Source organism: Cetorhinus maximus, chromosome 23, assembly GCF_964194155.1.
Source record: "Cetorhinus maximus chromosome 23, sCetMax3.hap1.1, whole genome shotgun sequence".
In the NCBI taxonomy this organism is placed as follows: Eukaryota; Metazoa; Chordata; class Chondrichthyes; order Lamniformes; family Cetorhinidae; genus Cetorhinus; species Cetorhinus maximus.
In genome coordinates, this window is record NC_135901.1 from 54,013,987 (window position 1) to 54,040,489 (window position 26,503).

General features: G+C 44.2%; 1 protein-coding gene and 2 non-coding genes across 3 annotated transcripts in view; 2 read left to right on the forward strand and 1 right to left on the reverse strand.

Annotated features, from left to right (window-relative positions):
- Positions 1-26,503, forward strand: part of LOC144698562 (uncharacterized) — a 1,040,782-nt gene that overhangs the window by 360,144 nt on the left and 654,135 nt on the right. The gene's annotated exons all lie outside the window — the stretch shown is intronic.
- trnae-cuc (transfer RNA glutamic acid (anticodon CUC)) lies at positions 6,619-6,690 on the forward strand. Its single transcript has one exon. It is a non-coding gene; the product is annotated as a tRNA-Glu (tRNA).
- On the reverse strand, positions 10,324-10,405 carry trnal-uag (transfer RNA leucine (anticodon UAG)). Its single transcript has one exon. It is a non-coding gene; the product is annotated as a tRNA-Leu (tRNA).

The following is a 26,503-nucleotide window of genomic DNA, read 5'->3' on the forward strand; positions in this document are numbered from 1 at the left end:
CTGAGTAACAGAGAAACCCCTTCAGAATTGTACACTTTGTTTGATGTTGCCTCTACTAATTTTTTCAACCAACATGAATCACTTCATACATCCTGACATTAAATTCCAGGTTCGTTTTAACAGTTTATTCGAGGAATTCCTGTGCATTGTGACTGTTCACACAGCGGTAAGAAATTAGGTTTTCCCTGACTGGGAATTGGACATCGGCTGCGGTGGTGAAAGCACCAAACCCTCTGACTTCCAGTGAAGCCGAGGGCAGTGTTCGTTCAGGAACCTGCGGATGTGACATTAACAAAGTGGGATGGAGAGAGACACAATTTGAGCGGTGACACTGCCGGAGGAATGGGGAGCTGGGGAATCACCCTTGAAAACAGCAAAGCTTTAAAAACAGACGGCGCCCAGCGTGGGGTTCGAACCGACGACCCTGAGATTAAGAGTCACATGCACTATGGACTGAGCTAGCCGGGCATGCACGGTGTTTGCTTCCTATGCAAACATCCAGGGAGATCAATGTTGTTTTCCACCTGGAGCCTCAGCTTGTTCTGAATTTCAAAGTGTAGAAGGTAATCGGCCTACAAAAGTCCCAAGGTTACAATACATTCCTCTCAATCAGCAATAACATCATTCACATCTTCCACTTCTTAGCTGCACCTCCTTCCAAACATTGCAAACTCCACTTGCATCGCTCATCCTGATATTTTTCTCTTTGACATTTTAATATGAAGCCGCACATCTAATGTGAGTTAAGTTTGTGATGGTGAATATGCGTTGGCCTGTCGGGGAACTGAACCACATTGACAAACACAGCGATATACACCGAGAGTGACAGAGGCCGAAGCTGAGACAAACACCCAGAAAGCAGGGATGTCACCAACTTGGCCAATTATTGTTCCATTTCAGGGGCCAAATGTAGTGAATGTTTGCAGATGAACGGAAGTTAGAAACAAGGGGGTGTTTGGGTGGTTTGCTTTTTCATTTGACGGATAATTTATTCTGCAGACAGTTTGTGTCAGTCAGGAATGAGAAGAAGGGGAGTTGGCAGGATTGGAACCACGTGGAAAAACGCCTCAACCACTCGGCCAGGACAACTTGGTAAAGGCTGCATGTTGTTTTTTTAAAAAAAAATAGAATGAATACAGGAAGTTCCAGTGAAAGAAGGTCTTCCAGTCCGTGCCATTGCCCCACCTTTTCCCAGTCACCCTGGGATTTACACTGTCTCTCCTCATTCTTCCAACTGAAGTACAACACGGCACAGATCAGCTGCCCCTTCACCGCACGGAGAATCTTTGGGAAGCGCCTCAAATAATAAACCACCAGAAAGTTTGGCAGCGGTGGGAGTGAAGCCCAAATCATCAGAGAGATCGAAACCTGAACCAGCGGCTGAGCCCACTCGGCCTCACTACCACATTCAGATTAGACACAAACATTGTCCTCACCAACATTGACACTGAATTAGAATATAAAAAATAATGTTCAGGAATTGGGCATTCGGCCCCTCGAGCATTCTCAGCTACTTAATAAGGTCATGTGAAAACTTTAATCATCATCCACTTTGTAACATCCGGACGTTTAGTTGCTGAACAGTCTCCACTCAAAGAAAAGAGAGAAATGTCCTGTTAACTGCTTTTTTTTTTTGCTGATATGAAGTCAGAGAACTAAAATGGATAATGTTTGGGTGGTAAAAATGGGAAACTGAACCACATTGACACACACTGAAAATCACAAATGTGCGCGTTGTTAAGATTTGAAATAGTGAATATTTTCACACTGTCTTTCAATGTGCAGAAAGTGGAGCTGTGATCAGCTTATAGCTCAGAAGATTTACAGCAAGAATGTATAAAACAGGCTGATGCTCACGGTGCCTGATTAGAATCGGTGAGCTGCATCTGACGATTGAGGCCATTTAAATGTCGTTCAACGAGTCCGGTTCCAGATTCTGTCCTCGAAATGATAAGAAAACTCGCTGCATTTGCCCATTGTCTTGAATTCAAAGCATCACATGGAAGATAAGAAAGTTCATCTTAACCGTGGTGTTAGGAAACATAAAATGACAGAAAGTTACAGCAAAGAAAGAGGCCATTCGGCCCTGTGTGCTGCTTTCAAAGCGCAGTGTGATTGGTTGGCGTGAATACCCAAAGATATTCGTCATTTTAGAAGAATGGACAAAAAGGGAAAGGTGGTGGGGTAGCGCTGTTAATAAGGAACGAGATCGGTACATTAGTGAGAGAGGGTCTTAGATCGAAGGATCAAGATGTAGAATCAGTTTGGGTGGAGATAAGACACAGCAAGAGGCAGCAAACATTGCTGGGAGTTGTTTATAGGCCACTAAACTGTGTCGGTGATGTTGGGCATGAGGTAATTCAGGAAATTAGATCTGCTTGTGACATGGGTAATACAGGAATAATATTCTGTCGTGCACCACCAGCTCTATAGTCAGTGTTTTGTAACCTATCACAGCCCTTCTCTTTTATTGTCACCCCCTCACTCCGACTCTGGGTTTGTTCCCGAGTTTTGCCCTTGAGACATTTCCAGCTCTGATGTGAAACTTCCACTCTCACTCCACCAATTCGAGCAGAGCTATACTGTGTTATTTTCAAACAGCAAATCAATCACATTGATTTGAACAGCTTGCCCAGGAGGAATAAGTTTCAACTCCCTAACCAGGAATCGAACGCAGGCTGTACTGATAAAATTACCCTATTCTAACCATTAACCCAGCAGTAGGACACATTCAGGCTGCTTATGGCATTTTTTCATTCCACTTCTCTTTCACCAGAGACAAGTTTCCTTGGCCAAATGGTCTGTGTCGGATGAACACAAGTGACGTCTTCAGTCAATAAAGAAGAACCATTGATACTTTCCTCCTTTAAGACAGTTCTTAAAGCCTCCCCCTTTGACCGAGCTTTTAGTCATCTGACCGAATATGTGGCTCGGTGTCACACTTTGTAATATAATGATCCTGGGGAACGCCTTGTGACGTTTCATTAGGAAAAAGGAGCTTTATAAATATAAGTTGTTGTAGTCCATACATAGGAAGAAACAAACTCCTCTTGCCTCTTTCATCCTCATATTTTTCACTGTAACATTGTAATGTGAAGTTGCACAACTAATGTGAATACAGCTTGTGTTCGTAAAAATGTGTTCAGCTCCTTGGAGAACTGAACAAAATTGGCCCACACAGAGGAACACACACAGAGTTATACACAGAGAGAGACAGAGGCCTAAGGGGAGACAAATGCCAGAATGAAATCATGTCACCAAATTGGCTCAGGTTTTTTTTTCCATTTCCGACTGGAGATTTGCAGAAGGCTGACAAATGAATGGAAATAAGCAAACACAGATGGAGCACTTTTCCCCGATTCAAAAGATAATTAGCTCTGTCGGTGCACGGTTAAAATCAGAAATAATGAGAAACATAGTCGGCAGAATTCAAACCTGTGCGGGGTAACTCCAATAGATTTCTAATCCGTTGCCTTAACCACTCAGCCACGACTACAGAAAATCCTTCTACACTACTAGTATTTGTATGAAATTATAAAATATTTACAACAGAGAAAGCAGTCTTTCTGTCATTGCCATTTTCATTGCCATGACATGACCTTTTCCCCAGAACCCTGCAATTTATGCTGTCTCTCCTCGTTCTTCCCACCAAACTGGGAATGAAAAAGTGAGAATGACCCAACCCGGCCAATTACCGCCCCATCAGTCTACTCTCCATCATTAGGAAGGTATTGGAAGGAATCATCAACAGTGCCATCAAGCGGCACTGACTTAGCAATAACCTGCTCACTGATGTCCAGTTTGGGTTCCGCCAGGGCCTCTCAGCTCCTGCCCTCGTTACAGCCTTGGTTCAAACATAAACAAAAGAGCTGAACTCCCGAGGTGAGGTGAGAGTGACTGCCCTTGACATCAAGGCAGCATTTGACAGAATGTGGCATGGCCCGAGCAAAACTGGGGTCAATGGGAATCAGCGGGAAACTCTCTGCTTGTTCGAGTCATACCTGGCACAAAGGGAGATGGTTGTGGTTGTTGGAGGTCAGTCATCTTAGCTCCAGGACATCACTGCAGGACGTTCTCAGGATAGTGTCCTCGGCCAAACCAGCTTCACTAATGACCTTCCGTCCATCATAAGGTCAGAAGTGGGGATGTTCACTGATGATTGCACAATGTTCACCATGATTCACGACTCCTCAGATACTGAAGCAGTCCATGTCGAAATGCAGCAAGACTTGGACAATATGCAGACTTGGGCTGACAAGTGGCAAGTAACATTCGCGCCACACAAGTGTCAGGCAGTGACCATCTCCAACAAGAGGGAATCCAACCATCGTCCCTTGATGCTCAATAGCATTTGTAGCACTGAATCATCCGCTATCAACATCCAGGGGGTTACCATTGACCTGGAACTGAACTGGACTAGCCATACTGTGGCTACAAGAGCAGGTCAGACGCTAGGAATCGTGCAACGAGTAGCTCACCTCCTGACTCCCCAAAGCCTGTCCATCATCTGCAAGGCACAATTTAGGAGTCTGATGGAATACTCCCCACTAGCCTGGATGAGTGCAGTCCCCAGTACAATGAAGAAGCTGGACACCGTCCAGGGCAAAGCAGTCTGCTTGATTGGCACCACATCCACATTCACTCCCTTCACCACCGATACACAGTAGCAGCAGTGTGTACCATCTAGAAGATGCACTGTAGGAATTCACCAAGGCTTCTTAGACAGCAGCGCCCAAACCCACGAATATTACCAGGCAGAAGGGCCAAGGCAGCAGATAGATTGGAACACCACCACCTGGAATCTCCCCTTCAAGTCACTCACCATCCTGACTTGGAAATATATTGTTGTCCTTCACTGTCACTGGGTCAAAATCCTGGAACACCCTTCCTAACAGCACTGTTGGTGTACCTACCCCACATGGACTGCAGCGGTTCAAGAAGGCAGATCACCTTCCCTAGGGCAATTAGGGATGGGCAATAAATGCTGGCCCAGACAGCGAAGCCCACATCCCATGAATGAATTTAAGAAAAGATTCAGGTTAGCCTGCAAATTATATTGCCTTGTTCTTCTGACCAAAGTAAAGCCCTGCAAAGTCTGACGTATTTGCTCAAGTGAGGAACCAGCTGAAGCTTTCAACATTGGGTTTCTTAACACCGAGTTTCCAATTGGTAATTGGACAATGGCTTGAAAGCGAAAAAAAAAATAGGGTTAAGGAGAAAGAGAAGGAAATTGTCATTAATTATAAAGCTCTTTGTGCAAAACTGACATAGACACCATGGGTGTAAGGTCCTGTTACTGCCCTGTGCCATTTGATGATGACATTGTTGATCAGTCTGTCTCCAGCATTCCTAATGAGAACAGCCGAATTCCATTTCTTCAAAACAAAGACCCAAAGTGCTGCTGCATGACGTCACCGCTTAACATTCCAGACAGCTCCATTGGGCTCTTTACAGCGCAGGCTTTATAGAGGCGAGTGGGGTCATATTCGCTTCACATATGATGGAGCTGTGGTTTGAAACCAAATAAGAGCATTATCCAAGCTTTTTTATTCGAGTGAGTGAAAGTTCGATAATTTACGTTTGTTGTAAATATGAACACGACGGTTGGAATCCTGCTGACTAAATTTTTCACCATTTGTGATTTTAACCAAATTAATTATCAGTCAATTAGAAGGAAACATATCCAAATACGTCCGTATTTTCTGATTTCCATTCATTTGTCCGCATTCAGGAAATTTGCTTTTGGAAATGGAACAAACATTGAGCCAAGTTGGTGACATCCTTGCTTTCTGGGTGTGGGTCTCTCCTTAAGCCTCTGTCACTCTCGGTGTATATTTCTGTGTCTGTTCCTCTGTGATTGTCAGTGTGGTTCAGTTCCCTCAGGGGGTGAAAACTTTTTTAACGTCGGAAACTTGATTCACATTAGTTCAGGTTAAAATGTCGATGAGAAAAGTATCAGCGTGAAAGATAGAACAGGAGAGTGGCCCTTTCTTTATTTATCCTACAATAACAACTTGTATATATAAAGCGCCTTTAACCTGTTGAAACATCACAATGCGTTCCCCAGGATCATTCTATAACAAAGTGTGACACTGGGCCTCATATTCGGTCAGATGACTAAAAGCTCGTTCAAAGGGGGAGGCTTTAAGAACTGTCTTAAAGGAGGAAAGTATCTATTTCATGTTCCAGCTAACAGCAATGGTTCTTCTCATTGGTTAAGAAGTCGCTTGTGTTCAACTTAAACAGATCATTTGGCCGGAGAAAGTTGTCTCTGGTGAAAGAGATCGGGAATGAAAAAAGAAGTGAAAACTTGCCTCCATAATCCTTATTGGTAGTTTCCCTGATGTCCAGTGACTCGGGATTGGCGCTTCCATTGGACCAACAGCGAATAGGGTGGAGGGTTTTGGAAATTGAAAGTTGCACATGAGCAGCTTGTGGGGCTATTTCACCTCGCTGTCGATTTCATGTTCCAGCTCACAGCAACCGTTGTTTTCATTGGCTGAAGAAGTCGTTTATCTTGGACCTAAACAGGCAGGTTTGTGGTGAAAGAGATGTGAACTGAAAAACATTAGGCAAAAGTAGCGTAGATAAGCCAAATCGAAAAATATTACTCCAGCTTCCCTGGTGGTCTAGTGGTCAGGATTCGGCGCTCTCACCGCCGCGGCCCGGGTTCGATTCCCGGTCAGGGAATATCGAGTTATTGAGTTTTTCGGAACGAGAGCTGTTTACTCATTGATTGGAAACGTTTAAAAGCTCCACCAGAATCAGAGAAGTGAGGGCTGACGTTTCACCCCAAGAACTGGAAAACATCACACTTGGTTCAAGTGGAGTGAGGGAATGAAGGAAGAGGATAAGAGGTTGGTTGCAAAGCACTGACTATAGAAATGTTGGTGTGAGGCAAAATATGGATGGGAGAAGTACGAATTTTGCTGCCTACTGTTTGCACTGGCACAAATATCACTCCTGATGGATGAACCAATCACTACCGCTCTTTGAAAGCAGCACGCCCGGCCGAATGGCCACTTTCTGTGCTGTGACTTTCTATAATTTTATGTTTCCCAACAGTACGGTTCATTCTGACATTTTGTAACCCACTCGATCGAGATGCGCTTTCTTACCTTGTATTCAGCTCTTTTGAAACCAAAACACGGAGCAAATTCAGCGAGTTTTCTTCTCATTTCCAGCACGAGATTTGTCACGAGACTAATTGAGCGACACATTAATGGTGCCAATCCTTCCCTGGAGCTCACCGCGTCCAAAGACCACTTTTATCACCAGCCTGTTATACACATTCTTGCAGGACGTCTGCTGAACAATATAAGCCTATCACAGCTCTGCTTTCTTCACATCGAAACCCAGTGTGAAAATTAATTCAAAAGCTGAACAACTGGGAGGAGAGTGTGACTGTGGATAATCGGCACTGTGCACATTCCTGTAATCATTATCTGGGAGAACTAGGAAGGTGAGATCCAGGTGTCTCTTTACCCACGATTTTTATCCATCCCCACGAACTGACTGTGTCTGCATCAAGCAGCGAATTGACCTGGGAGCTGCACGGGCAGAGGAAGCTGCAGGCGAGGCAGGAACAGAAGCAGAAAGAGATGCGACAATAAAGTGCTTTGAATTTGATGTGTGTCAGTTGCTTTCAGTGGTGAACGTCTGACTTGTAAGTTTCACAGGAGCCGCTGTGATTATTTGGTGTTTTTGTATTTAAGCAACAATATTTAAAAGTTAAAAGATAAAAGCAAATTACTGCGAATGGTGGAAACCTGGAACAAAAACAGAAAATGCTGGAAAAACCTCAGCAGCTGGAGGGAGAAACAGGGCCAATGTTTCTAGTCCGTACGACTCTTAATCAGATTTTTAAACTTTTTACACCGCCCAGCTTAGGGCTCGAACCTACGAACCTGATATTAAGAGCCACATGCTCTACCGACTGAGCTAGCACGGCATGCCAAATATAGCTTCGTATCTCAACATACATGGTTAATACTGTTGCTTTCCACCTAATGCCTCAACTTGATCGGAATTTTAAAATGTGGAGTGTAATCGGCCTACAAATGCCCGAAGGTTGCAATGCATTCCTCTCAATCATCAATAACATCATTCACATCTTCCACTTCTTAGCTGCACCTCCTTCCAAATACTGTGATCCATTTTCCTCAGGATTTTCTCCTGGATTTAATGTTTACCTGCTTTGTGACCTCTTTTTGAAATCAGATTCGCATCAACATCCAACACAAATTGAATTGCAAACCTGACGGACAAACAATGGAAAAATGTCACTCGGTAACACAAATCCCATGGTGCTCATTCACAACAGTCAGCATTACAATCAAATGAAGGAATTTTACAGTGATAAGGTTTAGAAAGTTGGTGTGACTTTTATTTGTGACTCACTCACTCGGGAATTCTGTAAATGCTGCCCGGAGGTTTAGTGACCGGGATACAATCTACCTGTGTTTCTCCTGAGCCACAGATACAAGCCCCGCCTCCAAGCTATCCCAGACAGGGAGTCACTGAGTCTAATCTTCAGATTGCCACGACCCAGATCGCTATCAGTTTTACTCTTCCAAAATAAAGGTTGGGACATTCATTGTGGATACATGGAAACAGTCTGATCCCACCCACTGCAGACACATCCATGTCACCGAGAACCAGCTCTCCTACAACCGGTGCCGTCTCCCTTCGAGCTTTTGCGTGTCTTGTCTATTACCAAGTATTCTGATTGTCCCGAAGCCGATATTAGGTTTGAATTCCTGATGTGCAGTAACGAGAATCCTTTCAATGTCTCAGATCAGTTAATTTCACAATGTTCCAGCGTCTTAAAGAAGGGAAAGGTGCCTTGACTGTCTCTGGTCAGTCGGACAGTTCACCCTTCATTCTCCTCTGATTCCGGTTCCCAAAGTCTTTCTGAAGATTTACAAAGCTGGCAAGTGGGTTTTCTGTTTTGTTTCCTTCTTCATTTTCCTTCCTGCCAACTGACAATATTTTCCAAAATCTCGTCTCAATCCTCCGCCTTGCATCATGTCCAGGGATGAGGAAATTCAGTTTTGTGGAGAGATTATAGAGACCGGGATTGTTCTCTTTAAAATAAAGAAGGTTAAATGAAGGTTTCACGGAGCTGTTCAAAATGATGGGGGTGGGGTCAATGGGGACATGCGGTTTGATGGAGCGGATAGGGAGAGACTGTTTCCACTGACGGGGGTCAGTAACCAGAGGACTGGGAGTTAAGATAATTAAAGAAAGACAGGCTTGCATTTTAATATCGCTATTCCCGACCAGTGGATGTCTCAAACAACTTTCCAACCAATTAAGTACTTTTTGAAATAAAAACAGAAAATTTTGGAAATGCTCAGCAGGTTTCTGTCTCCACAGATGCTGTCAGACCGGCTGCGTTTTCCCTGCATTTCCTGTTTTCCTTTCTAGATTTCCGCAGTGTTTTGCTTTTATTGAAGTGCAGTCATTGTTGTAATGTTGGGAACACGGCAGCCATTCACCGCTCAGGAAACAGTCATAATCAGGCACGTCACAATGAGCAGACCACGTGCTATTGGTTGAGGGTTAATCCCTGACCAGGCCACTTGGCTGCAACGTGAATCCACTCGGCTCAAAGTGAATGCAGGTGTTTATTGGGTTTGATTTTAACCGGAAGAAGAAGGATAGGCAATACAAATACAAACTCATTCTCTCGATGTGCCCATTGCCTTAACCACTTAACTACAAGGACTGGGTATCTGTCCGTTTAAATGTTGCTCGGTGAAAATTTTCATCATTCCCCACTTTGTACCACCCCGACCCTTAGAAGCTGAAAAGTCTCCAGTCAAAAAAAAAAGAAAGAAAACTCCTCTTGTATCTTTTAAATCTGCTCTTCTTGTTCTCTGTATCATCTTAATATGAAGCTACACAATTAACGTGAATAATGTTTGAATGGTAAAAATGAGGAACTGACCACATTGGCATACACAGACATATACACCAACATTGACAGAGGGCAAGGAATTGACCCTAAAGAGAGACAAATATCCAGAAAGCAAGCCTGACACCAACCTGGCTCCGGTTTTGTTCCATTTTTAGCTGCAACTTTTGTGAATGCTTGCAGACGAATGGGAATTTGAGAACGCTGGAGATTTTGGGTGGTTCTTATTCAACTTAATCGTTAATTAATTGTGCAGGTACACTGCAAAATTCAGGAATGATAATAAGCGTAGTTGGCAGGATTCCAGCCATCCTGTGGAGACCAAAAAGCATTCAAAACCCGTGAGCTGGTATCTGTTGATTCCAATGGGGCAGCTGCAGACACCAAAAACAGGACAGAGCATTTGGCAGCGGTGGGATTCGAACCCACGCCTCCAAAGAGACTGGAGCCTAAATCCAGTGCCTTAGTCCGCTCGGCCACGCTACCTCACTGAGTACAGTTAGTAATCGTTTCCTTCACTGGTGTTGACACCAAAATAAAACAGAAACAAAGGAGCAGGAATCGGTCATTGGGAATCTCGAACCAACTCCGTCAGTTAATCAGATCATCCTGCACTTTGTAACAAACAGACGTCATCTCCAGTAGTAACTTTTTTATTTCAATGTTTTATTATTTCGATTTTCAAATGATGTTTTTTTTCCCCATGTGACTGTGCGTGTTTGCTCAATGAAATGTTGGTAAAGGGTGATTAGATTGTGTTTGTCGACTGAGAAAAATTAGGAGATTGGTCAGAATAAACATTTTTTTTAGAACATTCGATTGAAATCAACTATTTTTAAAATGTTCATAACAGTAATAAAAATTCGGAATCCAACTCTCCGTGTCATTGGGTCAGGGAAACTTTGTTAATTTTCACACACTGAGCATGGACACTGCAGAAGCTCCTGTACCTCTTTCAATATTGTTCCTCTCAACTCAGAGTTTTCAAAAGGGAATTGCACAATGACTTGATAGGAGGAGAAAAAAAATCAGGGTTATGGACAGAGACAAAGAAATTCAGATTACTAGAAAGCTCTTTATACAAAACTGACGTAGATCCATTGGGCCAAAATACCTCTTATCATTCTGAGCCATTTGATGTTGACATTGTTGATCAGTCTGTCTCCAGCATTCCTAATGAGAACAGCCGAACTCCATTTCTTCAAAACAAAGACCCAAAGTGCTGCTGCATGACGTCACAACTTAACATTTCAGTGAAGCCCATTGAGCTTTTCGGTTATCTCCTGTTTCTGCAGTGCAGTGATTGTCACATTTGCCTGACACATGATAAGATCCCTGGTTCAAGACTGCACAGAACCATTATCTAAATCTGCAGGTTCATGTATGTTGAAGGCGGTACCTTACAGCCATGTGGCCTGATCACTGTTTATCCTTCAGCCAAACACACATGATCTGCTCATTGTGATTGGTTAATCAGGAGTGACTTTTGTCCCAGTCTGAACTGCAGGAAGAAAAATCCATTGTCACACAAGCAGTCCCATGTTGTAGCTCTTGCAACTTTTAAACCAGTTGTTGTTCACTTTATCATTTACCATGAAGATAGATAACGAATGTGAATAAAGTTTGCAATGGTAAAAATATGTTCATTCCTCTGGGAACTGAACCACATTGAAACACACACAGACAGAAATACCGAGAATGACAGAGGCCCAAGGAGAGACAAACACCCAGAAAACAAGAATACCACCAACTTGGCTCAGTGTTTGTTCTATTTCCGACTGCAGATTTGGTGAATGCTTCTCGATGAACGGAAATGAAAGAACGCGGAAGCGAAGCAGGACAAAACACACACGAGTGATTGGAAGGATTTTATTGCATTTAACCAATAATTAATTCGGGGGGCACCTAAAAGATGAAACAGTGAGCAGCGCAGTCAGGAGGATGGCGAAACTGCATGGGGAGACCCCAATGGATTTTAAATCCATCGCCTTAACCATTCGGCGTGACTACAGTCACTGGGCTAATGGTCATGTTGCTCAACGAAAATCATAGTATTGTTGCAGCAGAGAAAACTGGATTCGGTCCCACCTATTTCCGGTTACCCTGTAATTTATTTCACCCCTCCTCATTTTCCCGAACAAAATGAAGCACTTCAGGCGACAACTTTCCCAGCGCATCCTGAGGGATTTGCTGAAGAGACCAAAGAAAACGAATTAGCTGGAATTTTGGCAGTGGTGGGGTTTGAACACACAATTTAAATTCAGTTCATCAGGCCAATTAACTACACGTAACGACAGCGAATGCTCCTTCAACCATTATTTCGAGTGGGACCAGCTCTGAATGAGAACATAACAACTGGAGCAGTAATGGAAACATTTTGCCCTTCGAGCATCCCCCAACCCCCCCCCCCCCCCCCCCCCATGGTGTTGGAGAATCAGAGACAAGGTTACATTTGGCCCTGGCTTGAGGAACACAGGAGTTTTGAACAGGAGGAGGCCATTCAGCCCTGCAAGCCTGCTTCAGCATTCAATAAGTTCATGTCTGATCTGGTCCTGGTCTCAACTCCACTTTCATGCTCCCCCACCGCTCCCCCCTCATATAAGCCTTGACTCCCTTGTCTATCAAGAATCTGTCTAATTCTGCCTTGAATAAATTCAATGACCCAGCCTCCACTGCTTTCTGGGGAAAATAATTCCACAGACCATCGGCGGGATAAAAAAATTCCTCATCTCTGTCTGGAAAGAGAGATCTCTTACTCTTCTGGAAACTAACTCACCTGGTCCCACTCCCCCACCTTTTCCCCAGCGACCTGCATTTTCTGTCCAATTCTCTTTTGAAATCCGCGATTGAATCTGCCTACCCCACACTCTCAGCGAGTGCATTCCAGATCCTAACCACTCGCTGTGTAACAGAGAAACCCCTTTAGAATTGTACACTTTATTTGAGGTTGCCTCTCCTCATTGTTCCGACCAACATGAATCACTTCACACATCCCTGCATTAAATTCCAGCTGCCACTTGTCCGCCCAAATGGATTTGTTGAAGAGTCCGACAGGAGAACCGAGTGAAACTGGGAATGAAAGAGTGAGAATGAAAGAGGAAGAGAAGTGACGGGTTTTGTAGATCCCAGGGGAAAGAGACTCCAGGATCAGTTCATTGTGACAGTTGATGCAGCAACAAGAACACAACATTCCCTGAGGAGGGCCAAACCCGGGTGGCAGGAGTAGGAGCGCTGAATAATAGCATGTTTAGTTCAAACACAGAAGACTTGTTCATCGAGTGTGTTAGACATGAGCATGAAGTGAACAGTGAGGTGAAATAGTGCCACAAGCTGCAGATGTACAACTTTCAATTTCCAAAACCCACCAACCTAATCAATGCGGCTCCTCTGAACCTTTCAAGGCAAATATTGATCCTTTATAAGGTGCCATTTCCAGAATGATACACAGTCCTCCAGGTGTGATCTAACCAGGGCTTTGTGTAGCTGTAGAAAACCTTTCCCTTTTTTCTATAACAGCCTCTATAACAGTTTGTACAGCAAGGGGAATTAGATTGTATATATCGGCTGAGAAAAATAAGGAGATGCTTGGCCAGAATAAATTCCTTTGCAAATTCCATTTGAAATGAACTTCATTTTTTGAAAGCTGTTTATGAAGCCCCAGCCTCACTCTTCATGTCATTGGGTCAGGGGAACTTTGCTAATTTTCACACACTGAGCATGGACACTGCAGAAGCTCCGGCACCTCTTTCAATATTGGTTTTCTTAACTCAGAGTTTTCGAAAGGGAATTGGACAATGACTTGAAAGTGTCAAAGATCATGGTTATGGAGAAAGAAAACGACACGGAGACTAATTAGAAAGAACATCGTAAAAAGTTGTTATTGATATGAAGGGCTGAATGGTCTCCTCACGTGCTATGTCATTTTATGATAACATTATCAGATTAATTTGACGGCAGCATTTCTAAATCTGCCACCTGAATTCCATTTCCGTAAATCAAAGACCCAAAGTGCTGCTGCAGGACCTCACAGTTTAACATGATATGTAGCTGCCTCTGGCTCTGTCAGGTATTGTTCTGTATTGGAGTGGTTATCACATGTGAAAGGTCCCCGCTTTGAAACTGGGCAGAAACATGATCAAAATCTGTTAATTTAATGGTAAGCAAATACCCAAAAATTCACGTTTGATGCTAAATATTAAGGGAATACAGTGTCTCACAGCCACGTGTCCTGTTCATCCCTCAATCAACGTCACAAACACACATTGTCCGCTCATTATGACGTTGTTGTTTGTGGGATTTTGCTGAGCGGTGATTGGCTGTTGTGTTTCCTACATCACAACAATGGCGACACTTCAAAAAGCCCTTCATTGGCTGGATAGCGCTTTGAGACGTCCGCTGGTCGGGAAAAGAGCTATATAAATGCAAGCCTGTCTTTCTTTAATTATCTTAAATCCCAGTGTCTGGTTACTGACCCCGGTCAATGGAAACAGTTTCTTCCCTATCTGCTCCATCAAACCTCCCGTCCCCACCTCCCTCCACCATTTCCCTACCCTCCCCGCCAAGCTGTGTGAATCTTTAGAAACTCTTTGGGAACCTGAAACAGAGGAGAATGAAGGGTGAACTGTCCGACTGACCAGAGACAGTCAAGGCACCTTTCCCTTCTTTAAGATGCTGGAACATTGACACCGATGTCATCAGTGATATTAACTGACCTGAGACATTGAAAGGATTCTCGTTACTGCACATCAGGAATTCAAACCTAATATCGGCTTCTGGACAATCAGAATATTTGATAAAAGACAAGACACCGAAACGCTCGAAGGAAGATGGCACCGGTTGTAGGAGAGCTGGTTCCCGGTGACATGGATGTGTCTGCAGTGGGTGGGATCAGACTGTTTCCATGTATCCACAGTGAATGTCCCGCCCTTTATTTTGGAAGAGTAAAACTGATAGAGAATAATTGTCATTCCGGTAGCAGCAATCTGAAGCTTTAACTCGCTAACTCCCTGGTTCAGGATATCTTGCAGACTGGTTTTATATCAGTTGCTGTGGTGCAATTGGTCAGCGCATTCGCTGTTAACCAAAAGATTGGTGGTTCAGAACACATCCAGGAGTGAAGCTTTCACGGTTTTCTACCCATCAGCAGTCATTGACACTCAGGTCTGGGTTCTCACTGGGTGCTTTAACAGCAGGAAAACATTGCCCAGCTGTTACCCAGTGAGTTCCCTCACAAGCAACTTGTTCGAATATTCATTTCAAATATAACAAGAAAACATTTAGACCTACCATGTAACTATGTCTAACATATTAGAAATCTATGAAAATATTGGATTCAAACAAACCCATCAATTATTCTCTCTTCCTCAGCTACACAGTGAGTGAGACAGGGAAAAGCAGAAAAGCAGCAATATTCCAGCCCCGCACTCTCCAATCACCCGCTGCCAGCAGAAAGCAGTGGCTGCACCTTCACTCAGCGGGTTACTGCCCATCCCTGAGACGCAAGATACTCCAACCCGGCCCAAACCTCTCAATACACCGAGCACAGGCTCAGGAAAATGCAGGTACATTATAACCTGGTCACTAAATCTCTGAGCAGCATTTACAGAATACCCGAGTTCACTCACTAATAAAAGTCACACCAACTTTCTCAATCGTTTCACTGTAAAATTCCTTCATGTTATTGAAAATCTGACAGTTATGAATCTGAAAATGAGCACCATGGGATTTGTGTTAGAGAGTGGCTTGTTTTCCATTGTTTGTCCGTCAGGTTTGCAATTCAATTTGTGTTGGATATTGAAGCGAATCTGATTTCAAAATGAGGACACAAAGCAGGTAAATATAAAATCCAGGAACAAACCCTGAGGAAAATGGATTACAATGTTTGGAAGGAGGTGCAGCTGAGAAGCGGAAGCTGTGAATGATGTTATTGATGATTGAGTGGAAAGTAGTGGTCAATTACCTTCTCTGCCATTTCAGTCAGAAAGTGAACTCGCTGTGATAACAGACATGGAGATGTTCTTTTGGTATGTCTGGCTCGCACAGTTGGTCATGCATGAGATGCGATCTCAGGATCGTGAGTTCAAGCCCCATGTTAGATGCCATTTTTAAAAACTTTGCTGCTTTCATGGGTGAACCCAGCTCTCCATTCCTCCTGCTGTATCACCGCTCAAACTGAGTCTTTCTCCTGTGTGCTTTTGTTAATATCACAGCTGCAAGTATATATGTGAAAACCACCCTCCACTTCACTGGAAGTACGTGAGACAAGTTTGTAGGTGCGGCCTAATTTACAATGAGTGATGACACTTTAAAAGCAGCGAGTTCCACTCAAGCCCCTGTACCAACAAAGCTGTTCAGAGTCACAGAATTAGAATGGACACTTCCTGGGGGACCGATAGTGGCGGGTCCACATTAAACAGGATCCAGATGAGAATGATCTGATTCATAAGATTAGGGGGTAGTTTTCGGGAACTCCTTCTGAACCTTATTCAAATCAAAATGAGCTTCGAGGAAACATTGGATAGGATGGGGTTGTTTTCTTTGGAACGGAGGAGGCTGAGGGGAGATTTAATTGAAGTGTATAAAATTATGAGTCACCGAGATAGAGTGGATAGGAAGGACCTATTTCCGTGAGCAGAGAGATCAATAACCAGGGACATAGATTCAGAAATAAAGAAATCCTCATATTCATATAGCGCCTTTCCCCACTACCAGAATCCCAAAGTGCTTTCCAGCCAATGAGGTACTTTGGAAGTGGATTCACTGTTGTAAAGTAGGAAACACAGCAACTCCCACACACAGCAACGTCACAATGAGCAGAGAATCTGTTCTTGTGATGTTGATTGGGGGATAAATATTGGACAGGACATGGGACCCTGCTCTTTGTGATATAGCGACATGGGGAATTTTACACCCACCTGAGAGGGAAGGGGGAGGGGGGTGGCTCAGTTTAAAATCTCAAGGAAACACCACCACAAGTGCAGGACTCAATCATTCATCTGAGGGAATGTCAACTTAAAATGCTGTGCTCAATTTTTAGCAATGAGATTTGACATAGCCTTCCAACATAAAGGGGAAAGTATTAACATCAGAGCCACAGCAAAACCAACAATTCAATTTAACAGAATTAATGGAAGGATTAGATGGGAGTTGTCAATTAATTTGTTTCACTCAGTGGGCGTGGGGGGGTCTGGAACTCACTGCCTGAGCTGGTGGTAGAGGCAGAAACCCCCATTTGATTAAAGAAAAAAACACGTGGAAATTCATTTGGATTCAGTCAGTCATCCCACCTGCTGACACACCAGAGAGTTCACTCTGGGGAGAGACCATTCACCTGCTCCGAGTGTGGGAAGGAATTCACTCGGTCATCAAACCTGCTGATACACCAGAGAGTTCACACTGGGGAGAGGCAGTTCACCTGCTCCGAGTGTGGGAAGCGATTCACTCAGTTATCCAACCTGCTGATACACCTGTGAGTTCACACTGGGGAGAAGCCATTTACCTGCTCCGAGTGTGGGAAGGGGTTTGCTCATTTATCCGATCTCAACCGTGTCCGGCCCATCTCCCGTGCATCCGCCCTTACACCTTCCCCTCCGTCCCAGAACCATGATAGGGTCCCCCTTGTCCTCACTTATCACCCCACCAGCCTCCACATTCAAAGGATCATCCTCCGCCATTGCCTCCAACTCCAGCATGATGCCACCACCAAACACATCTTCCCTTCACACTCTCGGCAGCATTCCGCAGGGATTGTTCCCTCTGGGACACCCTGGTCCACTCCTCTATCACCCCCTACACCTCAACCCTCTCCCATGGCACTTTCCCATGCAACCGCAGAAGGTGCAACACCTGCCCCTTTACTTCCCCTCTCCTCACGGTCCAAGGGCCCAAACACTCCTTTCAAGTGAAGCAGCATTTCACTTGCACTTCCCTCAATTTAGTCTTCTGCATTCGTTGCTCCCAATGCGGTTTCCTCTATATTGCAGAGACCAAACGCAGACTGTGTGACCACTTTGCAGAACACCTTCGGTCTGTCTGCAAGCATGACCCAGACCTCCCTGTTGCTTGCCATTTCAACAGTCGACCCTGCTCTCATGCCCACATGTCTGTCCTTGGCCTGCTGCATTGTTCCAGTGAAGCTCAACGCAAACTGGAGGAACAGCACCTCATCTTCCGACTAGGCACTTTACAGCCTTCCGGACTGAATATTGAGTTCAACAATTTTAGATCATGAACTCTCTCCTCCATCCCCACCCCATTTGCGATCCCCCCCCTTTTTATCCCCAATAATTTATATAGATTTTTCTTCTCCCACCTATTTCCATTATTTTTAGATGTATTTCCATCCATTGTTTTATCTCTACTTTTTAGCCTATTTCGATCCCTTCCGTTCACCCCATCCCACCCCCACTCGGGCTGTCTGTTGCTTGCTTGCCCTGCTTTCTACCCTTAATTAGCACATTCCTTAGATAATATCACCATCTTCAACACCTCTTTGTCCTTTTGTCTATGACATCTTATGGTTATCTCCACCTATCACTGGCCCTCTATCCAGCTCTACCTGACCCACCCCGCCCCCCCTCCCCTCCCCAAACCAGCTTATATTTCACCTCTTTTCTATTTTTCGTTAGTTCTGTTGAAGAGTCATTCGGACTCGAAACATTAACTGTGTTCCTCTCCACAGATGCTGCCAGTCCTGCTGAGTATTTCCAGGTACTTTTATTTTTGTTTTGGATTTCCAGCATCCGCAGTTTTTTGCTTTTTTCTTAGTAGTTAATAATTTTATATCCATCCGCTATGGCTCCATCGCAATCAAATCCCAAAAATTTCAACACGATCGCCTTTCCATGGCGGGACTATTACCCAGCATTCGGAGCGACACAGAATGTGCCCTATCCTCACTGCAGGGGCGGCTACGCATGCGCGGTGGCTTGGCTTGAACGGAGCATGCGCGATCCGTGTTCCATCTGGCGCATGCGCACCGGGTGCTGTAGCTAGGGAGTTTGTGATCATTTTGGCTCCGCAACGAGTGAGAAATGAACGACTGTAGGAGGGTAATGGAGGCGGCGGAGTGGGTGTGGCGGGTTCATGAACACCCAGTGGAGGCCCCAAACCCACAGTAGGAATGTAAAGGTCCCACCTTTGCTCCGAATCCGGCGGCAACTGCGGGACCTCGTCCGCTCCTCTCATTCCCGCATTTATAGGGAGCAATGTGCATCAGGGCGCATGCGCGGTCATCCTGGTCCAGGTAGCAGGAGGAGAGAATGTTGTGCATTTCTATCCTGGACTGACAGGGATGGATTTTGGAAACTCCTTTTTCAGGGGGTTAGAAGGGGAGGATTTACACACAGCAAACTCAAACCAAGTGAAATGTTTGTCTCTTCTCAATTTCTATCCTGGACTGACATTGACAGATTTTTTTTAAAATCTCCTTTTACAGAATGTTGAATGGGAAGGATTTGCAGATGGGAAACTCAAACCAAGAGAAATGTTTGTCTCTTCTCAATTTCTATCCTGGACATACAGTGATGGCTATTGTAAATTTCTATTACAGGACATTAGAAAGGGCGAATTAACAGACAGGAAACTCAATTCAAGAATCACATCAAGATCTGATTCACTCCGTTCATCAGGACCTGACGATCATCAGCATTGAATGTGGAAGGAATAAGGTTTGTCTGTTCTATCTGTGGAAAAAGATTTCAATCATCATAGGGACTGGAAAAAACAGAGGGAGAATCTGTTGAGAGATTTGAAAACAAGGATGAGAATCTTAAAATTGAGGTATTGCCTCACCAGGAGCCTGTGTAGCTCAATGAGCAGAGTGCTGATGAGAGGAAGAGATACAGTGTAAGTAAGATTTACTTATGATTTTGAATACCTCTATCAAATCTGAAGAGTCTGGACAGAGTAGAGAGGGAGAAACTGTTCCCATTGGTGAAAGGATAGAGAACAAGATGGCACAGATTTAAGAAAAAATAATCAATGTAGACATGAGAAGAAACTTTTTCACACAGCGAGCGGTTAAGATGTGCAGCTTGAGAGTGTGGTGGAGGCAGCTTCAATCAAGGCATTCAAGATGATCAGGGCCTGAAAAGGAAGAATGTGCAGGCTTATGAGGAGAAGGTGGGGAAATGGCACAAAGTGAATTGCTCATTCAGAGAGTTGGTACAGACAGGAAGGACCGAATGGTCTCCTTCAATGCTCTCCGAATTATATGGGTCTGTGATAGGCAGTGAAGTTTTGGATTATATCAGGTTAGTGGAGTTTGAATGTGGGAGGCCTGATAGGAAAGTGTCAGCACAGACATGTCGAGAGGGAGCAAAGGAATGGATGAGATTCACCGAGTCATAGAGGTCTACAGCACAGAAAAAGGCCCTTTGGCCTATTGAATCTGTGCCGGTCAAACAAGCACCTAACTATTCTAATCCCATTTTCCAGTGCTAGGCCCATAGCCGTATATGCCATTGCATCGCAAGTGCACATCCAAATGCTTCTTAAATGTTGTGAGGGTTTCTGCCTCTACCACCCTTTCAGCCAGTGAGTTCCAGATTCACACCACCCTCTGGGTGAAAAAATTCTTCCTCACGTCCCCTCTAAACCTCCTGCCCCTTACCCTAAATCTATACCCCCTGGTTATTGATCCCTCCACCAAAGGTAAAAGTTCTTTCCTGTCTACCCTATCCATACCCCTCCTAATTTTATACACCTCAATCATGTCCTCCCTCAATCTCCTCTGCTCCAGGGAAAATAACCCCAGTCTATGCAATCTCTCTTCATAACTGAAACTCTCCAGCCCAGGCAACATCCTGCTCAATTTCCTCTGCACTCTCTCTAGTGCAATCACATCCTCCTGGTAATGCGGATTCCAGAAATGCACGCAATACTCTAGCTGTGGCCTAACCAGCGTTTTAGACAGTTCCAGCATAACCTCCCATATTCTATGCCTCAGCTAATAAAGGCAAGTGTCCCATATGCCTTCTTAACCACCTTATCTACCTGTCCCGCTACCTTAAGAGACCAGTGGACATGCACACCAAGGTCCTTCTGATCCTCGGTACTTCCCAGTGTCCTACCATTCATCGTGTATTTCCGTGCCTTGTTTGCCCTGCCCAAGTGCATCACCTCACATTTATCTGGATTACATTCCATTTGCCATTGATCAGCCCATCTGACCAGCCTGTCGATATCCTCTTGTAATCTAAGGCTATCCTCCTCACTAATTACCACCCCACCAATTTTCGTGTCATCCGTGAACTTACTGATCAACCCTCCGACATTCAAGTCTAAATCGTTTATATATACCACAAACAGCAAGGGACCCAACACCGATCCCTGTGGAACTCCACTGGACACAGGCATCCAGTCACAAAAACACCGCTTGACCATCACCCTCTGCTTCCTGCCACTCAGCCAATTCTGGATCCAATTTTCCAAATTGCCTTGGATCCCATGGGCTCTTACCTTCGTTATCAGTCTCCCACGCGGGACCTTTTCAAAAGCCTTGCTGAAGTCCAAGTGGACTACGTAGAGTTTCAAAAATGTTTGAGCTGAGGCAGAAACAAAGTCCGGCGATGTTACTGAGGTGGTTCCACCCAATGAGAGACCTTGCCTTTAGTTCTTCCCTCACAATCCCCCTTTCACTGACTCTAAACCTATTACATTTCTATCTTTCCACAGTTCTGAGGAAGGGTCATCACAACCTGAAAAATTAACTCTCGATCTCTGCACTGATGCTGCCTGACCTGCTGAGTTTTCTGACATTTTCTGTTTTTAGTTGGAAATAGACGGTCTTGGTGATGATGTGGATATGTGGTTGGAAGCTCATCTTAGGGTGAAATATTTCCCCATGGTTGTGAACAGTCTGGTTCAGCCTCAGACAGTTGCCTGGGAGAGGGATGGAGTCAGTGACGAGGAAGTGGAGTTTGTAGTGGGGACTGAAGACAATCACGAGCCAGCAGTTTTCATGGTCACTTTTTCCTCGTGCCGGCCCCTCAAATTCCTAGATTCATTCAGCTCAATTTCACAACCTGCCTTTGTGTTTTTGTGGGTTCTCTCTCACTCCCTTTTTTCTGTTTTAAATCAATTTCACAGAGGATTAGAAGGGGAGGAATTGCAGTCGGGAAACTGAAACCAAACATCACATCAGGATCTGACGGAGTCGCCTGATTAAACATGGAAGGAAAAAGCACCGTTCACAGTGGGGAGAAACCGTACACGTGTTGTGCGTGTGGACGAGGCTTCAGCCGATCATCTGACCTGTTGAAATACAGTCACGCTGGAGAGAATCCATGGAAATGTGGGGACTGTGGGAAGGGATTCAATCACCCATCCCAGCTGGAAATTCGTCAGCGCACAAAGACTGGAGAGAGGCCATTCACATGTTCAGTGAGTGGAAAGGGATTTTCTGATTCATCCAACCGACTGAGACACCAGCGAGTTCACACTGGGGAGAGGCCGTTCACCTGCTCCGAGTGTGGGAAGGGATTCACTCAGTCATTCCACCTGCTGAGACACCAGCGAGTTCACACTGGGGAGAGACCGTTCACCTGCTCCGAGTGTGAGAAGGGATTCACTACCTCATCCAACCTGCAGAGACACCAGCAAGTTCACACTGAGGAGAGACTGTTTACCTGCTCTGTGTGTAAAATAAGATTTGCTGATTCATCCTCCCTCATGAAACATAAGCGAGTTCACACTGGGGAAAGACCGTTTACCTGCACTGTGTGTAAAAAGGGATTTGCTGATTCATCCAACCAACTGAAACACCAGCGAGTTCACACTGGGGAGAGACCATTTACCTGTTCTGATTGTGGGAAGGGATTCACTCAGTCATTCCATCTACATAGACACCAGCGAGTTCATTCTGGGGAGAGACCATTTACCTGTTCTGATTGTGGGAAGGGATTCACTGATTCATGGACCCTGCCTAGACACCAGCGAGTTCACACTGGGGAGAGACCATTTACCTGTTATGATTGTGGGAAGGGATTCACTGATTCATCCAGCCTGCTGAGACACCAGAGAGTTCACACTAGGGAGAGACTATTTACCTGCTCCACATGTGAAAAGGGATCTGCTGATCCATCCACCCTACTGGAACACCAGCAAGTTCACACTGGGGACAGACTGTTCACCTGCTCCGAGTGTGGGAAGGGATTCACTCAATCATCCAATCTGCTGAGACACCAGCGTGCTCACAAGTAACTGCTCTGGTTGGATTTAGTTCCCAATGTTATTCTTGTCTGATGCATATTGATTGGAGTGTGTTTCTGCTGATGTTAATAATCTGCAGCCCAGTTACAGATTCTGTATAAAATTGGAATAAATCAGCTTTGCGATAAACAGTGTGTAGAGTCATTTTGATAACTCGAACACAAGTTAGTTCCTTTTCAAGGACTCTCCCTCTGCCCTGTCTCCTCCATCCTCAGCCCCAACGACAATTGTGAGGAGCTCATGGAGCTTCTTTGTCACTAAGATTGAGACAATCCGATCAGCTGCCTCTGCTGCTTCCCTCCCTTCCACTAACCCACCGGGACAAATTGTCTCTAAATTTCTGCCACTGTCTGAGCCGTGAACACATCTTTTTCCAGTTTCTCTCCCGTCTCCTCTCATGCCCTCTGTGTGCACCACCTGCTCCATCGACCCTATTCCCACTAAACTATTGACCATCCAACTTCCCCATGTTTACTGTCATTATCAATGGTTCTCTCTTTTCAGATACTGTTCTGCTCTCCTTTAAACCTTCCATCATTATATATCCTTAAATAAAAACAAGCCCTTCACTCTTCCATCTTTGCATGCTGCCGCCTAATCTCCAGCCTCACTTTCCTTTCAAAAATCCTTAGACATTTTGTAATCTCCCAAAACTGTGTCCATTTTTCCGAGAACTCCCTGCTTGAATCCCTCCAATCAGGTTTCTGCCCTGCCTCAGTTCGAAAACAGTTCTTATCAAAGCCACAAATGAGATCCTATGTGGCTGTGACACAGGTAAACTTTCTCTTCTGGTCTATCCCGATGTGTCTCACCTTCTTGGAGAGGAGACAGCCAGACCTGTGAGGAGCACCTCCGATCGGGCAGCGGGCTAAGTTTGAAAATAAACTCAAGGGCGACATCACAGGAAAACTTGGTTGGTGAGAAGTTGCTGTTAGGGAGTGTGTTTAAATAGCTTAAAACTAGAAAAAAAAAGCATAACATATATAAAGAGGTAGCTGCCTGGATTTCAGTAAGGAACACCAACAATAGGGAAGTAACGTTAAATCAAGTCAAAGTGAAATAGAGTCATAAAGTAAACCAAAGTAAGCAAAGTTAGGAGAAGTATCGCAAAATGAAGTTACTGTTAATTTATTCTACTCATCCTCCTTTAAGTGTAAAATGAGAAGGAAGTAAAATGGGTAACAGGAAGTAGTAGTGAGGCTAAAAGGCAGGAGAAACAAAGCAGAGCATTGAGTCTGCTTCGAATGCAGAATTATGTTAAAAAGACAAAATTAATGGAGCTCTCCCTGAATGTGCACAGCATTCGCAATCGATGATCAAAAGGCACAAATAGTAAGATATTATTGGGGTAAGATATTATTGCCATTATGGAAACATGGCTGCATGGTGACAAAAAACTGCAAACTGAATATTCATGGATACTGGAAGTTTAGTAAAGACTGACAAAGAGGTGGAGTTGTGCTGATAATAAGGGATGAGATCAGTACATTAGTAAAGGAGATTTCAGTTTGGAAGATCAATGTGTGGAATCTGTTTGGGTGGAGCTAAGAATTAGCAAAAGGCAGCAGACATTGGTTGGAGTTGTTCATAGCTGACCAGATAGTAATGGTAATAGTAATGTATTAATCAGGAGATGATAGAAGCATGTAGCATAGGCTATACATTGATCATGGATGACTTCAATCTACATGTACACTGGGTAAACCAATTGAGCACTGATGTTGTGGAAGATGAATTTCTGGAGTATGTTGGGGATGGTTTTCTAGAGCAGTATGTTGAGGAGCTGACTCGAGGACAGGCTATTTTAGATCTAGCATTATGTAATAAAAAAGGACAAATTAATAATCTTGTTGTAAAAGAACCTTGAGGGGCGAGTGAACACAATATTATAGTATTTTATACTATGTTTGAAAATGAGGTAGTTCACTCTGAAGCAAGGGTGTTAAAGTTGAATAAAGGAAATTATGAAGGCGTGTGGGAGAAATTGGCTGAGATAGAATGTGAAAATACATTAAACTGTACAGAGGCAATGGATAGTCTTCAAAGAATTATTACATAGCTTACAGCACATACACCTTCCTTCAAAGTGCAGAACCCCCAAAACGTCAGTCAACCGTGGCTGACAAAGGAAGTTAAGGATGGTATAAGATTTAAAGATAAGGCTTATAAAGTTGCCAGAAGTAGTAGTAAACCTGAGGACTGGGAGGCCTTTAGAACACAACAAAAGAAGACCAGGAAACTGGTAAAGAAAGGGAGAATAGCATATGAATGCAATCTAGAGAAAAGATAAAAACAGACTCTAAAAGCTGCTTTAGGCAAATGAGGGTCCATTGCATGCAGAGTCGGGGAATAGAGAAATGGGAGAGAAGCTAAATGATAATTCTGAGTCTGCCTTCACCGGGGAAGATAGAAGAAATCTCCCAGGTTTAGAGATCCAAGGGAGTAGGGAGAATAAGGAGTTGAAGGAAATTAATATCAGTAAGAATGGGATTGAAAGTTGATAAGTCACTGGGATCTGACATATTAATTAGCAAAATAAACCTACATGGGATAGGAGGCAATACACTGATATGGATTAAGGATTGGTGAACAGGCAGAAAACAGAGAGTACGGGTAATTCTCGTGTTGGTAGGCTGTGATTAGTGGGGTACCACAAGGATCAGTAAATGGGTCCCAGTTGATCACAATATATATTAACGATTTGGATGTGGGGACCAAATGTAATCCTTCCAAGTTCGCAAATGATACAAAGCGAGGTGGGAATGTGTTGTGAGGTAGATGTAAAGCAGCTATGGGAGGATTTGACTTAGTGAGTGGGCAAGAACATGGCAGATGGAATATATTGTGGAAAAATGGCAGAAGGAACTGACGTTCAGAGTATTTCCTGAATGATAAGAAATTAGAAAGTCTAGATGTACAAAGGGACCTGGGTGTCCTTGTCCATAAGTCGCTGAAGGCTAACCTGCAGATGCAGCAAGCTATTCAGAAGGCTCGTGGAATGTTAGCTTTTGCCACAAGAGGATTTGAGTACAGGAGTAGTAAAGTCTTGCTTCAATTGTTTAGAATCTTTTTTAGACCGCACCTGGAGTAGTGTGTGCAGTTTTCGTCACCTTGCCTCAGAAGGATATTATTGCCATAGAGGGAGTGCAATGAAAGTTCACAGGCTTGTTCCGGGGATGGCGGGACTGTCTTATGAAGAGAGATTGGGCAAATTCATCCCCTTTAATCAGTACATATTTCACCACATCTCCACCTCCTTTTAGATCTGAAAAAGGGTTTTACGGACTCGAAACATTGTCTCTGTCTCTCTCTCCGCAGATGCTTTCAGATCTGCTGTGTTTTTCCGGCATTTTTTGTTTTCGTTCCCCTGTT